Source organism: Sminthopsis crassicaudata, chromosome 2, assembly GCF_048593235.1.
Source record: "Sminthopsis crassicaudata isolate SCR6 chromosome 2, ASM4859323v1, whole genome shotgun sequence".
NCBI classification, from domain to species: domain Eukaryota; kingdom Metazoa; phylum Chordata; class Mammalia; order Dasyuromorphia; family Dasyuridae; genus Sminthopsis; species Sminthopsis crassicaudata.
Genome location: NC_133618.1, coordinates 521,232,146 through 521,251,036, shown reverse-complemented (window position 1 = coordinate 521,251,036; position 18,891 = coordinate 521,232,146).

Here is an 18,891-nt window from a genome sequence, read left to right as displayed (position 1 = left end):
CACATAACTCCTCTAATAATCATTATTTCTTATGAAACTAAATCATTCTAGAACAGAGATGTACCACAATTTGTCTAATTATCCTCTAATTGATGAGCATCTATTTTCTCCAAGTTTCTAGCTACCACAAAATAGTTTTTTTGTAGATATTTTGGCATATAGAGGGCCTCTGCCTTTGAGGATTCTTGGAAGATAATCCAGAAGCAGGATTTCTAGGTTAAAGAATACAACTTTTTATTTTTGTCCTGATGAAGAAAAGATTAAATTGGCCCTTTTCTGACAGGCTGATGCTGTAATTTTGCAGATGAAAAACAGCCATATAGAAATGAGGTTAATTTATTTTCACACTATTTCACCAGGTAATATAAGAAGGAAAAGGAGGAAAAGAAGGTGAAGGAAGAGGGGGAGGGGAAAAAAGGAAGAAGGAGGAAAAGAGAAGGGGATGAGGGAAGAGGAGGAAAGAGAAAACTATTGCAATTTTGAAGGAATGGCATTTTGTCACTTTATTTTGATCTTTAATAAGATTGGATGGGAAAGAAAATGAATTAGTATCTTGATAATTAATGAAGGTTACTGAAAGTAGCCACAGACCAGGATTCAGATGTTCCCATAATTTATCTCTCTCCCTATTTTAAGAGTGAGCATTGTATTCCCAGTTGGGCTGGACAGCCCTCCTTGGTGAGGTGAATGCCTGTTTATTGGTCATTTGTGATTAATGTTGGTTTGTTACATTAATGCTTGAATAAAGCTGCAGATCTTTCCAGGATCTGGAGTACATGTTTTATTTAAGTGGAAAGTGGGTGGAGCAGGGAAAGTTTGCCAAAGTTAAGGTCTTTTTCTTGAGGCACCAAGAGGGGAACACTTTCTTTCTTATGTTTAGAGTACTTGGCAAATTTTTTTTAATCTGTATTTTACTGTACTGACTCTTAAGTATACAAAAGAGACACTGAGATGGTAACTTTTTAAGAGGAAATTTGGCTTACTCTAAACATAAACCTGATTTCCTGGTTTTGTTCTTTAATAAGGAGAAGTCATTTGAAAACTAATAAGAATTGTTGGAAAGAGTTCCTTCATGTATGTATAAAAGCAGCTACTATATTTGGCAAATAGTCTATAATTAGAAAAGCTTACAAAATCTGTCTGACCAGGCACATAATAGACCTTAGTCTGAATTAAACAGTTCCTTGCAGTAGTCTTACTTATGCCCTTGCCCTAGTTAGGAAATTTCAAAGAAAAATAAATGGGGTGGGTAATGGCTTACGTGTGTGCATGTGCGTGCGTGTGTGTGTGTGTGTGTGTGTGTGTGTGTGTGTGTGTAGAAAAGACAGAGAGACAGGTTCAGAGAGAGGGAGAATGAGAGGGGGAATGGAGAAGGAAGGAAGGAAAGAGGAGGAGAGAAAGAGGGAAGAAGGAGAGAAGAGACAGAGACAGATGAACAGAAACAGACACAGACATACAGACACACACACAGAAACAGAGAGACAAAGAAAGGGGAGGAGACAAGAAATGAGAACCTTGGTTTTAATTCTTTTTATTTTAAAAAAATTCATATCCTTTTCTTCTCTGTGAAATCAGCTTTGTTATAGAAGTGGTTAAACAATACATAGCTACCACCCACCCACAGTGGCCTAATTTGCCCTGAAGTGGTTGGATAAATTCATACATATGTAATTTAAATAATGTTTGTTGGGTGCTATAAAAGTTCTAAAGCACAGAAAGACAAAAACATAATGAATGGCTCTCTCTGGTCTGGGGATTTCCATGTTCCTTTCTGAGTACAGAGCAAGGTTTCACCTAAATTTCATGCTTTTCTACAACTATTGCCAAAAAGACAGTAGCTGTTGCTACTTATGGTATATCATTCACTCATGAAAGTGAGAGACAAAAGGTAGGGATGCCCGCTAAGTGAAGTTCATAAATTCTGGAGCTAGGGGCACTCTAGAAGTCATCGAGAAGAATGCAAAAATCAGGAGCTTTGGAATCAGAAGACCTGGATTCAAATCCTGACTCTGATACTTAATGCTTATGTGGCTTTTGGTAAGTCACTTGCCTACTCTAGGCCTTGGTTGCTTCTCTGTAAAATGAGAATTGTACTAGGTAATCTTTGAGGTCTTTTCCAGCTCTAATTCCATAATCCAAACCTCATTTTACAGATATGTTCATACAAGTACAATATGTGTAGCATGATATATATATGCATTTGTGAATGTATATATAATCAGTATATATATATATGCAAATGTATACATCACAAGTTAATATATAACACAAATTATATGTGTACATGGGTGTGTGTATATACAAATACACACATACAAAAACACATCTCTCTCTCTGTCTCCCCCTCCCCTCTCTTTCTTTCTCTCTCTCTCTGTATATATATATATATATATGTATATATATATATATATCTATGTGTGTGTGTGTGTGTGTGTGTGTGTGTGTGTGTGTGTGTGTGTGTATAAATGCAGGTAGGTGGCAGAGTGCACAGAGTGCCAGACCTGAAATCAGGAATATTTGAGTTCAAATCCTCTCTCAGACACTTACTATGTGATCCTGGGCGAGTCACTTAATTCTATTTGCCTCAGTTTCCTCATCTATAATATAATATGGAGAAGGAACTGGCAAACTATTCTAGTATCTTTTCTAAGAAAACCCCAAATGAGTTCACAAAGTACCAGAAATGGCTGTAACAAGTGAACAATAAATACCACCACAGATATCTATATCCATGTCTTATGATCTATCTATCCATCTGCCTATTCATCTATGTATCTGCTCTATCCATTTATCTATCTACCTATATCTATTCACCCATCCATCTATTCATATTTCCATCTATTCATCCATTTGTCTTCTATCTGCCCATCTATTCATCTATCTATTCATCTACCCCTCCACCCATCCATTTATTCATCCTATCCATGCATCCATCCATCTCTTTCTCTGCCTCTAACTACCTATCTGTCTATGTATCTATCTATCCATCCATCTATTCCTCCTCCTATCTATCTATCTATCTATCTATCTATCTATCTATCTATCTATCATCCATCTCTCACAGAGATTTTAGAACCAGATTCTCTGACTCTAGTCCTAGTGCTGTTTACACTATACCATCTGGTCTATTGGGTTTAGAACTGAAAGATACCTTCTAGATCACCTGATTCTATCTTCCCATTTTGCAAATAAAGAAATGTGGCCTAGAGAAAGGGTTTGACCCACTTCATCTCACACTAACATCCATTGTTCTTTTCTCTATACCATTTAGAATATTCTCTGAATAGTCAGTTTTCTTTCTGTAAAAACTGCCAACTTATATTAGTAGTTCCAAATTTTAAGTATACCTCAAAATATTAGACTGTGTCATTTGATGCAATATATGCTTTCTAATCCATAAAGCAAAGAAAATAGATAGGAGGATGAAAGTTTTTATTTCAAAATAAAATTATGTTATATACCCATAATTATTTGTGTTTAAAATACTTTTTCTTGTCATCAGTTAACAGGCCTAGCGTTAACTGACTGAGCCTCACAATTAGATTTATAGAAATATAAATGCAAAAACATGTATTAAACAATGCACTGTATAGATATGGTTTCAGGCATATTTTGTAAAGTTATGATGTATCCTTTCAATTCACATAAGAAAGGCTTGATTGATTTGATAGAATTTTAAATTTGATTTAGATTTTATTAGATTTGATAGATTTTAAAGAGTCACTCCCACTATGGTACAGTGTCAAGAGTACATTTGCTGTTAGAGGACTCGAATTTTTTTGCCTCTATTACTTACTATCTAGTCGTATAGAAAATCACTTAACCCTTTCTGGGTCTCAGTTTCCTCATCTTCAAAATGAAGGGAGGGGAAGGACATTGGATAGACAGCTTCCAAGATCCCTTCTCACAATAAATCTATACCAAGTGGCTTAGTAGATTGAGTGATAGACTTTCTGAAGCAGAAAATCCTGAACTTCATTCCTATCTCAGGTACTTACTAAATGTGGGACAATGGGCAGGACACTTCATATGTCTGAACATTTTTGTTCAGCTTTAAAATGGGGATAATAAAAGCACTCTTTTTTATAGGATTGTTATGAGGATCAGCTAAGACTATACATATAAGTATTCAAACAATCACTATATAAATATTAGCTAATGCTATTATTATCACTCTATATTAATATTAATTCACTCTGTTATATTCTTGTCCATGTCTTTCTATAAACTGTCCAAAGAGGATTTCCCTGGTGTACCAAGCTTCCTTACTTTGATTGTTTAAAGACCTGTGGCTATTAGTCTGGAACAATCCGACTATCCATCCATGGCTATATGACCAATTTACTTCCTTTCCTAATCCAATGTTCTTAACTCTATGTCTTTTATACTTCTTTGAGGATATGGCTCCTTGCTGGCAAGATGTTACAGCCTGTTGATACCCAGTGGGTATCATTTCATTGTATTTTAGATTATCTGAAACTGATTTCTCTGAGATGTTGACATTTCATGATTTTTATCCAAATAATCACACCAGGAAAAATATTACCATTAAAAAAATGGCTTTTGCAGCTGAGTGGTTTGAAATTATTGCAATGTTTCAAATGTGACACAGTCTGTTCCGTTCTTCTTTTTCACGTCTAGGTCCAATACATTGGTCATTCTGCTGTGCCTATATAAGATACATGAACAAGAAGATGACTCAATGATTTTCCCAACCAAATGATATAATCTGGATAATATGCATTCTTTCCTCATTTGATTTCTCCTGTGTGGATTGCTATCCTGTTCTCTTCTGAATAACTGAATCTTGTTGAAGATCCTCGGTAGTTTTCTGGGATCAATGTTGTCAGAATAATTTCATCCACAAATATCCCAAGAATACTAAGGCTAGCTAAAATTTATAATGTATTACATGTAAATTGTCTCCTTTGAGCCTCACAGCAGCCCTGTGTAGTATTGCTATGATGCTCATTTTACAATTGAAGACCTGAGAGAAGGTAAGTAATTCTTGCTTAGATTCACAAAGCTAATAAAAGTGTCTGTGGCAGGATGAGATTCAGATCTTCCTTACTCCAAACCCCTTACTCTATCCTGTGCTCTACCTTTGTAAGGGACTAGCTCCATGACATTGAGAATACTTTTGTGTTTCTTATATCTTCCTTTGTTGTGGTAGTAGTGGATTTTTTGCTTCCCTTGATGCTTAGGGTCAAAGGAATGTGAGTAGTTATCCTTGTGGTTGCATTTATCAAAAAATTTTATATAATCCCATATACTTAAAATGTATTGTTTGAAGAAAGTCCTCAAGATTATACTTTGTTATAAGTCATATGTTTCTTTGTAATCCTTGAACAATATATACAATGACATCTTTTCCTCATTACTCATTATCACTCAGTTAGACAACTGAAAATTTGGTCTTTCTCTGTACAAGATACCTTGGAAGAGAAAGAGAGGCTGATGACTACACTCCTCTGCCTCACTTAAATCCAATTCACAAAAAAATCAAGACATTACTCTCATGATATTATTGGTTCTCTTTGAGAATGAGAAACAACCAACAAAAGCAAACACATTTTCATTAATGATGCATTATGTTATGTTCATCGACCATTCTTTAAAACATTTTATAGAAGTGAGGATGCTGTCTACTGGTTTTTTTTTATAATAACATTGCTTATTCTTTCTCTTTGATATGTGTTGAAAATCAAAACTTTTATTTCTTAAAACTGTGTTGTTTCTAAAAAGATTTAATTTGTATGGGATATGTGTGTTATTGCTGTTCAATCATATCCAACTCTTTGTAATCCCATTTGTTTTTTTTGTTTTGTTTTGTTTTTTGGCAGAAATATTGGAGTGGTTTGCCATTTCCTTCTCTGGCTTGTTATACAAGATCCTCATTACTACATTTATCTGAGTCCATATTTGAACTCAGAGAGAGGAGTCCTCCTGAATCTAGGCCAGGCACTGTACTGTACCATGTAGCTGCCTGAAAATATGCACAAAATCAAAAGAATGGAAAAAATAGGAAAGAAAATGAAACATATCAGCAAAATGACAGAGCTGAAAAACAAAGAATAAGAATAGTCAGACTACCTAAAAATTATGATTTTAAAAAAAGAATCTTGATACAATATTACAAGAAATTATCAAGGAAAATTACCATGAAGAACAATAAGGCGAAGAATTTAAAAAATACTAATCACCACCTGAAAAACATCACACAATGAAAACGGAGGACTATCATAGCCAAGTGTTCAAGCTCCCTCATTAATGAGAAAATATCTTAAAGATACTGGAGCTACAATAAAGATTATAGAAAACCTAGGGGCTATTATGCTGAAGGACCAAAGATCTTGGAGCAAAAGAAGCTGGGGTTACAATCAAAGCTAACTTACCCAATAAAGTTAAATATTATCCCGAACTTCAAAAAATAGACATTTAATGAACTGAAAAATTCAATATATAACATCTAGGAAAAATGTAAACATTAAGGACTAGTTATAAGGGACTCGAGGTCAAATCATTTACTATTTGTGAATAAAAATAGCAATTCTTTTATGACAGTCATTTTATTAGGAAAGAAAGGCTTGCACTGAGCTAAATATGATGAGGTGATTCTAAAAAGTACTGTTTTTGGAAAGATAAAAAGGAGCAATTATCTACTGAGGCAAAAAAAATAGTGCTAAAGAAGATATTAGTGGGGGGAGGAGGGTAGGACCAATAGTATTGAAACCTTATTCAAATCAGGAATGGATTGAAGAGGGAACACATCTATTAAATCTAAAAAGGTACAAAAGTCTTCTAAATTCAGAAAGAAAAAAGAGGGCAAGGGAATAAGATAGAGGGATTCTTGGAGGAGTGGGAAAGTTAAAGATTAGGAGGGCAAAGTAGTAGGTACAAATAAAGTAAAGGAAGGAGAAGAGATAGGAATAGGGAGAGAAGAATTAGTGAAATAAAATAGGAAGGAGAAAAATATAAAACAAGTATACCTTAGAATATGAATGGAATGAATTTACCCCAAAACAAAAATGGATAGCAGATTAAAAATTTGAATTTGACAATACATTGCTTTCAGGAAATGCCATAAAAATGCACACAAATAAAATAAAATAAAATACGTACAAATCTAAAGTAAAAGTCAGGAACAGAATTTATTATATGAAAATGCAACAGTAGTAATCATGATTTCAGACAAAGTCAAAGCTAAAATAGATTTAATCAAAAGAGAAAAATAGAGGAACTACACAGTGTCAGACATATTATTCAATATTGTTTTAGATCATTTAAAATAATTAGATAACATGAAATACCTGAGAATATTTCACACAGACACAGATGTGAATAAAAACATAAAATCCTTTTCATCCAAATAAAGTTAGATTTAAATAATTTAAGTAATATTTATTAATAAAATATTAGCAAAAATATTACAAAAAATCATCCCCAGGATAATACACCATGACCAAGTAGGATTTATACCAGGAATGCAGGGCTGGTTCAGTATTAGGGAAACTATTAACGTAACTGACTATATCAATAGCCAAATGAACAAAAACCATGTGATCATCTCAATAGATGCAGAAAAAGCATTTGATAAAATCCAACATCCATTCCTATTAAAAACACAAGAGAGTATAGGAATAAATAGACTTTTCCTTAAAATAGTCAGTAAGCATCATATGTAATGGTGATAAACTGGAAAGAATGAAACAAGGTTGGCCACTATCACCATTTCTATTCAATATTGTGTTAGAAATACTAGCTTTGGCAATAAGAGATGAAAAAGAAATTAAAGGAATTAGAGTAGGTAAGGAGGAAACCAAATTATCACTCTTTGCAGGTGATATGATAGTATACTTAGAGAACCCCAGAGATTCTACTAAAAAGCTATTAGAAATAATCCACACCTTTGGCAAAGTTGCAATCTACAAAATAAATCCACATAAATCCTCAGCATTTTTATGCATCACTAACAAAATCCAACAGCAAGAGATACAAAGAGAAATTCCATTTAAAATAACTGTTGATTGTATAAAATATTTGGGAATCTATCTGCCAAGGGAAAGTCAGGAACTATAAGCAAAACTACAAAACACTTTCTACACATATGAAGTCAGATCTAAGCAATTGGAAAAATATCAAGTGTTCTTGGATAGGCCCAGCAAATATAATAAAGACGACAAATACTACCTAAACTAATCTATTTATTTAGTGCTATACCAATTAGACTCCCAAAAAACTATTTTAATGACCTAGAAAAAATAACAACAAAATTCATCTGGAAGAACAAAAGGTCAAGACTTTCAATGGAACTAATAAAAAAAAAATCAAATGAAGGTGGTCTAGCTGTACCTGATCTAAAACTATATTATCAAGCAGCAGTCACCAAAACCATTGGTATTGGCTAAGAAATAGAATAGTTGATCAGTGGAATATGTTAGGTTCACAGGGCAAAATAATCAATAACTATAGCAATCTAGTGTTTGACAAACCCAAAGATCCCAACTTTTGGGATAAGAATGCACTATTTGACAAAAACTGCTGTGAAAACTGGAAATTAGTATGGCAGAAACTAGGCATTGACCCACACTTAACAGCGTACACCAAGATAAGATCAAAATGGGTTCATGATCTAGGCATATAGAATGAGATTATAAATAAATTAGAAGAACATAGGATAGTTTACCTCTCAGACCTGTGGAGGAGGAAGGAATTTGTGACCAAAGAACTAGAGGTAATTATTGATCACGAAATAGAAAATTTGGATTAAATCAATTTTAAAAGCTTTTGTTCAAACAAAACTAACACAGACAAGATTAGAAGGGAGGCAATAAACTGGGAAAACATCTTTATAGTTAAAGGTTCTGATAAAGACTTCATTTCCAAAATACATAAAGAATTGACTCAAATTTATAAGAAATCAAGCCATTTTCCAATTGATAAATGGCCAAAGAATATGAACAGACAATTTTCAGATGAAATTAAAACTATTTCCACCCATATGAAAAGGTTTTCCAAATCATTATTGATCAGAGAAATGCAAATTAAGACAACTCTGAGATACTACTACACACCTATCAGATTGGCTAAGATGACAGGAAAAGATAATGATGAATGTTGGAGGGGATATGGGGAAACCAGGAGGTCATTATACACTTCAACAACAATACTATATGAGGATCAATTCTGATGGAAGTGGCTATCTTCAACAATGAGAGGATCCAAATCAGTTCCAATTGATCAGTAATGAACAGAACCAGCTACACCCAGTGAAAGAACACTGTGTGGACCACAACATAGCATTTACACTCTTTTTGTTATTGTTTGCTTGCATTTTTGTTTTTCTTCCCAGGTTATTTTTACCTTCTTACTAAATCCGATTTTTCTTGTGTAGCAAGACAACTGTATAAATATGTGTACATATATTGTATTCAATATATACTTTAACCTATTTAACATGTATGGGACTACTTGCCATCTAGGGGAGGGGGTGGAGGGAAGGAGGGGAAAAGTTGAAACAGAAGTTTTTGCAAGGGTTAATATTGAAAAATTACCCATGCATATATTTTATCAATAAAAAGCTATAATTACAAAAAGAAATAATATTTATTATTCATGGATAAGTAAAGTGTATAATTTTATGAAAAATTATCTTACTGAATTAGAAAAAATAATAACAAAGTTCATTTAAAAGAACAAAAGTTTAGGAACTTCAAACAAATCAATGAAGAAACCAGATTTTCTAGCATCAGACCTTAAACCATATTTATAAGAGGAGAGTGTTGTTAAAGTCTAAAATGGGTAATTTTGATTACTTCAAAATAAAAAATTTTTGTACAAATAAAATCTATGCTGCAATCTCTCAGATAGAATGTAATGGAGTAGAAATATTGCTATGGTATAGGAAGGGATGAGCTGATTAATTTAGAAAAACATAAAAAGACTTGGACTTAGGAAAGATTTCTCTACCTTCAGAGAAACAGAAGACAAATGTAAATAAGCACAGGGTAGTCTTACATATATGTATATGAGTATATATATACATATATAAATGTTCATAGTTTTATATATATATATGAAGTAAAGCCAAACAGTTTTGAAAACAATTTGTGGTATTTATTATATAAGTTTTCTTGTACTGGAAACTTAGTCCTTTATATTAAATCCTCTCAAGTTCATGCTATGTACATGGCAATGTTTTTTTTTTCTTTTGTACTTGTTTAAAATAAATTTTAAAACTTTAAAAAATTCTTATTTATTAGATCTCATATAAAAACCATTTAAGCAAGTACAGAGTATAAAATTGCCTTTTATACAATTATTTTATGATGATTAGTGCCAAATGACATTATTCATTATCATAGAATGCTGGAAAAATAAAAAATGGATGAGTTTTGTACAATCTGCCATGATGGAGGGAATTTCCACGTTAATGAGATCATGGATCAACCTAAATTAATCAATATATAAGTATTTATTTAACACTTTTTATTAGGCACTATACTAAATGTTAAGGACATAAAGCTTTCATTACCTTCTAATAAGGCAAACAACATAGACATCTATAATTATAAATTATATTACACTGTGTATATATATGTAACCTTATATATAAAGTTATGTCTATAGTACCAAGTTAGTGTATGGAGGGCGTGAAGAAGTTGTGGGAATTAAGAAAAGCTTCCTGTAGATGCATTTGATGAAATATTAAAGTCCAGAATGCTCATAGATTAATGACTATTAGTTGAGAAGAATAATTAATATTTGGACCAATATTCAATTTTCTAGGTTCTTATATTGTTTTCCTCAAGTCCTCCCATCCCCAACAAAAAAATAAAAACAAAAACAATCTCCTGGACTAAAACATGCGGTATAAAAGAAAGACAACTACTACTTCATGGTGGAAATATTCTGGAAAAATTGCTGAAGTGGTGGTTGTTCGCTTTTTTGATAGGGGATAGCCAATGTCTTCAGCTATGTATAGCTTAATCCATTTATGTAAAAAGATTTCAGGTTTTATTATAGTTTTTACTCCTGTATAATCAGAACTAGCATATAGTGGAAAGGGCACTGGGCTTCAAGTCAGAAGATCTGAGTTTGAGGCCTGGAAATGTTGCTTGCTCTGGAATCTTCAGTAAATCATTTAACTTCTCTGATTTTCTGTTTTCTGAACTGTAAATAGAAATGAGACTTGTATTCTCTACTTCAATTTAATATAGAAAGCATTGATTTAGTGGCACCTAAGTACTGGGCACTATATGCACGAAGATGTAAAAACAGTTCTTCACCTCCAGATTATCTATCTATCTATCTATCTATCTATCTATCTATCTATCTATCTATCTATCTATCTATCTTATACTGGAGAGAAAAAAAAATATCACAGTTCAGTGAATACAAAGTACATGTAAACTAAACATGAAGTGACCTGGAGGGGGAGGAAGGAGGTTGTCAGTGATTGCAGAAATTAGAAAGGCACCTGTGGAATCAGCACTTAAACTGAGCATTGTTGTTGGTTCTTCATTCTGGAAGAAGATCTGTGACATCAGGAGGGTTAATTGGATTTAAATAAGGCAGAAGTGTCCAAAATCATCAGCCTCGGGACCTGGGGATTTTCTTAAGCAGAGGTCTGGAATTTATGAAGAGGATTTTCTATGCAAAAGCACTGAGGTGAAAAAGATGTATATGTACAAAGATCATTTGGTAAACTACTTTGAACATAGACTCTTTTTCTTTTTTGCGGAGGTAATTGGAGTTAAGTAACTTGCCCAGGGTCACACAGCTAGGAAGTATTAAGTGTCTGAGGTCAAATTCAAACTTAGGTCCTCCTGTCTTCAGGACCAGTGCTCTATCCACTGCACCACCTAACCTCCTCTGAACACAGGTACTGTGGAAAAGAGTGATATGAAATAAATATTGAAAAAGTTGAAGCTGATTGTAAATGGCTTTTATTGTCACAATGAGTTTTTATTCTATCATGGGGGCATAAGACTGTTGACATAAATTTATATGAACGCATAACATGTGTTTGGATAAATCTAAACTATTCCTTGGCAATAAAACCCATCTTTTTAACACCAATATGTTCCTGGTAATTCCATATGGCTATGAATCATGCAACACTACATTCTCAAAATAATTGAAATCGCAAGAGATCCAAGGTTTACTCTTTTACTGGAGGGGCATGTAATAGACAAATGTGGGCTAAAACAGATTATGAATAATTACTTGCTTAGAAGATGTGACTTTAAAAGTACCCAGAAAGTATATGGTTGGAAAAGGCAGAGGGACAATCATGTATTGTCAATGAGAGAGAAAAGCTAGCCAGCCAAAGGCTACAGACATACTAAAGAATATGAAAGAAACCTATGGGAAGGCCCCCAATATATAGGTCACATATGTATATTTTATGGATTAATAATTGCACAGATGAGGTGTTGGATGGGTTGCAATTTACACCACCAGAGGGAGTACCTGTGTCAATATCACATATCAACTAGAATACTGAAGAAATATTTTGTTAAGGGTAAAAAAAATTGGGAAAACAATGGAGTTCTTTAACCAATTCCTATCTGATTTGAAGTTTGGATTAGTTTTTATCTTAATCTTAAATAATCTACTTATCCTTTTTAAAACTGAGAACAATATGTAAATTACAATATTGTAGTAGACACCTGTGATTGAAATAGACAAGATCAAAGACAATTTTAAATCGTCCTAAAATGACTGAATTTCAAGAGTCTTTAAACAGTTATAGGTTTCAGTAATATGCAATGTATTCTCAATAGCTAATTTTTAACTATGAATCTAGGAACTACAAAGCTGTTTGTTTTTCTGTGTAGGATGTCAAACATCTGAAGTGATATTTATATAATGTTCAAATAACTAATTAAGCAGTGAAAAATTTAATTTAGGTCTTTCCGTCCTCTTTCCCTTGATTTTTCTTTCTTTCTCTTTCTCTTCCTTCCTTCCTTTCCACCCTTTCTTTTCTTTCATTTTTCTTTCCCCCTATGTTTCCCTCTATATTTCTTGCTTGCTATTGTTCACCAAGCAAATTCAATGGATGTCTCCCTTTGATTTTGGCTGAATTGATGAGATATTTTGGTATTACATAACAGCCCAACCTATAAGAAATGAACTAGGTTTCTTTTTTTCTTTGTAATTTTTTAAAGCCAGTCTTTAACATAAGGAATTTAAATGGAGGGGGGAGGGGAAAGGGGAAAGTACTAGAAGAAAGGGGAAAGGAAGAAGGGAGAAGGGGGAAGGGAAGAACAGGCAAAATAAAACCTAACAAACTGTGTATCAAATTTCAGGCAGGAGGATTTTTGAAATGTCAAAGATATTAGACCCCCAAAATATGATTTTGTGGTATAATTAAAATGTCAACAGCCTTCAGATGAGCCCCACATCTGTAAAGGGATTTCTACTGTTTTTAAGGAAAAGTAGCTTATAACCAAATTCAACAGTGAAATAATAATCTGAACCTAATTTTCTAAAGATACTATGTTCCAGCTTTTAAATATCTTCTGTACATTGATTTCATCTGAGAAGTAAAATTAATTTACTTTTGGAATCGCTTCTTAACTCTCATTGTTAAAATAAATTGAGGTACCCAAACTTAAATTTGGAAAACGTTTTTAACCTTATGAAAGTATTTTCCAAAAGTAACAAAGACCAGCTTATATAAGCTTTTATCTGACCTCTACTTTTTAAATAAAAAAAACATGTTTTCAGGGAAATGTGTCTTGGAAGGAAAAAAAGGATTTTTCCCCTAAGATTCTTGTAAAACATTAGGTCACTTGATTCAGTCAGGGCAGTTTCTTTCTTTCTTTTTTTTCTTTAATGATCAAAATGCTTTAAAATTAAAACCCATTATATTGAAAACTACTTCAATACAATAATGTTTCTTTGATATAGATATCTTGAATTTTTAATGAAATAGTTAAAAAACTCAAAAAGTTTATAATATTAAAAATACTTTTTATTAAAATATAATCTCCATAAAAAGCAATGATACCTCCCCTAATAGTGATAAACATGTGAAAAAAAAGAACTATTCTTTTGGAATATGGAATATAAGGGGATATAAATAAAAATTACTTTTTTTGGAACAAAGGTTTTTGTTTTTGTTTTGAGAGAAAAGCACAGATTATTGATAAAGGAAGCTCTTAGAGATGGAACTCTTTGTAATCAATTCAAACAAGCAATTATATTGCAGCTTGGAGACAGAAGCAATTTATGAGGGCACTGAAAGGTTAAGGGACTTATCCAAAGCCATATAGTTAGTATATATAAAAAAGGGGATATTACATATGATACTTAAAATATTTCACTGATGTGTAGTATATTTGGTGTAATGGATAAGGTTTCAGGAAAGCATAGATTCTAGAACTGTATCATAACCAAGTGTGTTACTTCAGTTTCACATTCATTCAGTCACTCTTTATCTCAATTTTTTCAGGGAAAAAGTAACAGGGATGTATTTAAGGAATTTTAAGAGCCTTTTCTTATCTATTGACCCTGAAAGTCTCCTTGTATTGTTTCTTCTGACCACTGTGAGTGCCTGCTTTTTGAGTTCTCCATAAAATAGTCTTTTAGGCAAATGTACATTTAGCATTCAACCAACATGGCAGCCCATGAGAGCAGTGCAAGGGAAGTAAATTTGTCCACAAAATTCAAAAGTTCTACCTTTGCTGTAACCATTGGTTCCACATATGGATGCTGCTGTGCTGGCTGATAGAGAATCTGTGTTTTCTTGGTATTGATTGGTAAGCCAAAATTAATACAAGGATCAGAGAATCGATTCACACTTTGTTATATTTCAGCTTCAGAGACTGCAGTGAGTGCACAATCATCTGTGAACAATACATACAGAAAAGGAAGATAGATAGCAAAAGCAAAGAAATATACTTTGTCCCTTTTTAATGTTTATGCAATATTGCATATTATATCTCTTTGCATTTGCCATTTATCTCCCTAGACATACCGTGTATTGCACAAAATAGGTGCTAAATAAATATTTGTTAAATGAATAAAATGTTAGATTTTTCAAAAGCTCTTTGTGCTTCAGAATCATATGCATTTGCTTATTTATAATCCCAACACATGATATTGTACTACTTAGAGATATCTTTACGTTGAATGTTTATATCATACTTAAAGACAACTGTCAATAATTGAAAACAAGCAGATCTGATTAATAGAGATTTGATCACACATATTTATTATCCAAGATAAGTTTCTTTAAAAATAAGTACCTGCCTTTGGTACTGCTATAGTGACTATAGTTAAGTGATAACTTATTTTATAAGCATGTTTGAATTTTTACATGTTAATTTTCCAGCAGGAATCCAAGCTCAGTTAATGCTTGAATATACCCATACCTATCTTAAAGACATAAGGTTTTACTTAAGCTACCAATTGAATATTTTTCATGGTATAAACAAACCCTGGATTAATAAATTGTTCTTCCTTGTTTCAAACAGATGATATTGGGTCTACTTATATATATACACAAGTATGCATGTGATGTTTTCATTGCCTTTTATTATTTTAAAAATTGTATTATTCTCCTTTTTTACGAATTACAATTAAAATGATGTAAGATTATTTTAAAATGTTTTCTTAAAACCTTAACATTGGAACATCAATAAAGCTAAATTTGCTAATAACTATTTACATGTCAATTAATTTCAGTACATAAAGCATAAAAATTTTTAATCACAGAGTCTTCATCAGGATTATTTGTCCATTCATTTCCATTCATTTTGTCTCATATTGACCATTCTTATGGTTCTGTTCCTTGTCTTCTTTGCATTTTTTAATAAAGGTTTTCCCAGATTCTTTTGTATATCTTATACTTAATTTTAATTACATTATTTTAAATATAAGCTTATCATGGTAATGTTAGGCTTTTAAGATTAACTAGGAAAATTGGCTGGGAATGGAAAATTTGGCTAAGCTTTTCAGTTACTTCACTAATTAAGAATTATGCATAGTCTTGCTGAATTCTATTCAATAATAGAGATTTATGGAACAAAGGGAAATGTACCCATGTACCAAGATTAAAACTCCAGGACATTAAACTTCATTATTGCTATAAAGCAGCTAGTTTTTTTTGTGAAATTCAAAAATGTTGTCAGAAATTGCAAATCTAAAGATTACTTTTTGTTTTTCTGAGGCAACTGGGGTTAAGTGACTTGCCCAGGGTCACATTGCTAGGAAATGTTAAGTGTCTGAGACCACATTTGAACTCAGGTCCTCCTGACTTCAGGGCTGGTACTTTATCCACTGCACCACATAGCTGCCCCAAGATTACTTTAAAAAATAAATAAATAAATAAACCGAGTTTCTACAATCTATTTACAAAAATGAAAGTTATAGAAAGCCTATTCTCATATATAGACATTTATCTATTTCCATATATACTTTCTATGGTATTGTGGAAAAATCATTTGCTTGTAAAGAGACCTACACCCTAGGCCAAGTTCTGCAAGGAACACTGAATGAACAGTTTCCTCAACTAAATAAATTAGACTGGATCAGCTCATCTCTAATCAGCCTTCTAGGACTATATATAAAGAATCAAATAATCTTTGAATTGAAAGGCATCTCTAACGCTAGTATCTAATTCGAATTTTGAACAAGAATCCGTTCTATCATATACTTAAAAATTGATCATTTGGAGAGATCTCGTAAAGGAAACCTCACTACCTTCTTAACAAACTCATTCCCCTTTTACACAGCCCTAATTATTAGAAATATTTTCCTTAAGTCTAACTCTGCCTCTTTGTAACTTAAATCCATTGCTTCTAGTTGTGCCCCCTTGGACCAAGAATTAGAATTAAGTCTATTCTTTATTCCATGAAACAATCCTTCAGATAGTATATGAAAAATATCATATCCTTCTGGAGAGGTAGATGGCAGTAAATGGAGTGCCAGACCAGGCCTAGAATCAAAAAAACTCATCTTGTTGAGTCCAAATTCGTTCTCAGACACTTAACTAAATGTGTGACTCTGGTTAAGTCACTGAATCCTGTTTGCCCAAGTTTCCTCATCTATAAAATAAGCTAGAGAAAGAAATGGCAAACCACTCCAGTTCCAAATGGGGTCACCAAGTGTCAGACATGACTGAAAATAACTCAACAGCAAAAACAATTTCCTTACTTTTTTTTCTTTTATAGGTTAAATATTTTTAAATCGATTGTTCTTCATTTAATTAATTCATTTTTTCAACTAATATTTTATTTTTCCAAATACACTCCAAGATAGTTCAACTCAAAACTTTGTTTCCAATTTTTCTCCTTCCTAATACCCCCAAGACAGCAAGCATTCTGACACAGGTTAAACATGTGCAATTCTTCTAAACATATTTCCATATTCATCATGCTGAGCAAAAAAATCAGATCAAAAGGGAAAAATATCTTAAGGAAAAAAAAAAACAAGCAAATAACAACAAATGTGAAAATAGTATGCTTTGCTCCACATTAAGTCTCCATGGTTCTCTCTATGGATGCAGAGGGCTCTTTCCATCACAAGTCTATTAGAATTCCCTTGAATTACTACACTGAGCCAAGTCCATCACAGCTGATCATCACATAATCTTGCCTCTGTGTACAAAGTTCTCTTGGTTCTTCTTATTTCACTCAGTATCAGTTCATGTAAGTCTTTCCAGACTTTTCTGAAATCACCTCATCATTTCTTAAAGAACAATAATATTCCAATATATTAATATACCATAACTTATTCAGCAATTCCCCAACTGATCCACTCAATTCCCAATTCTTTTAGGTATTCTTAATTCCTTCTACTGATCCTCAGTGTTTGAGATGGATTCTTATCAGTTTATCAGCATCTTTCCTAAAACTAGTCTGGTCAGAATTGTCATGTCCCAAGTCCTAAATGTGCTTCTTTTAATGCAGCCTAAGATTATGTTAATTTTGTTATTTGCTACATCACACTATTGACTCATATTGAGTTTACATTCCATTATTAAGAAAGGTGTATAATGTCAACTGACCTTAGTCTGTGTCTAAAATTCTGCAGCTTCTATCTCCTTAGCAGCCACAACTTTTGGAAGTGCAGAAAAGAATGAAAGCAATACCAAAGTCCCTAATATTATCAAATGGTTTCATATTAGAACTAAATAAAGCTCATCAAAGGAAATACCATTAAAAACACATAAGACCATATGCTTTATGGTTGTAACCTAAGGTCCACAGGGCATTAGTTTGCTGAAACTTCCATTCTCCCTTTCTCTCTGTTTCTCTCTCTCTCTTTCCCTCTCCTTCTCTACACTCTTTTTTCCCTCCTCTACTTTCCTTCCCTCCCTCTTTCTTCCCCTTCATTTCTCTCCTCCCTCTTAGAAAGTGAGCTTCTCGAGAAGAAGGATTTTCTGTTTGTATCTTTAATGCTTTGCATAAATAAGCACATAATAAATGCTTTTCTATCACTGTAATTATGGTTGAAAGTTTTAACAGAAAAAATGCATATTTCCAGGATAGTATGATCAACCTTTAATGTTATCATGAAAACACAATTGCATGGAAAAGGGTCAAGCTCCTAAAAAAACAATCTAGTAAAACAATATTTGAATAAAATAAAGTATTTGAAAAAAAAAGTAAAAGCAAACTTAACTGCTCAATGAGGATTTAAAGATGGAATGGGATCTTACAGATAAACTCACTTGTTTTACAGATGAGGAGAACTGAAAGCCAAAGGTTAAATGACTTGTCCTAGATCACACAGATAATAGTTCACACAGGATCTGAACTCAGGCCTTCTGACAATATTATGGCTTATTGATTTTTTAAATAAGTAAATTTATGACCGACATATATATAGCACTCTAAAGTCTTTAAAGCACTACATATTTCATCTCTGAAACCTCAC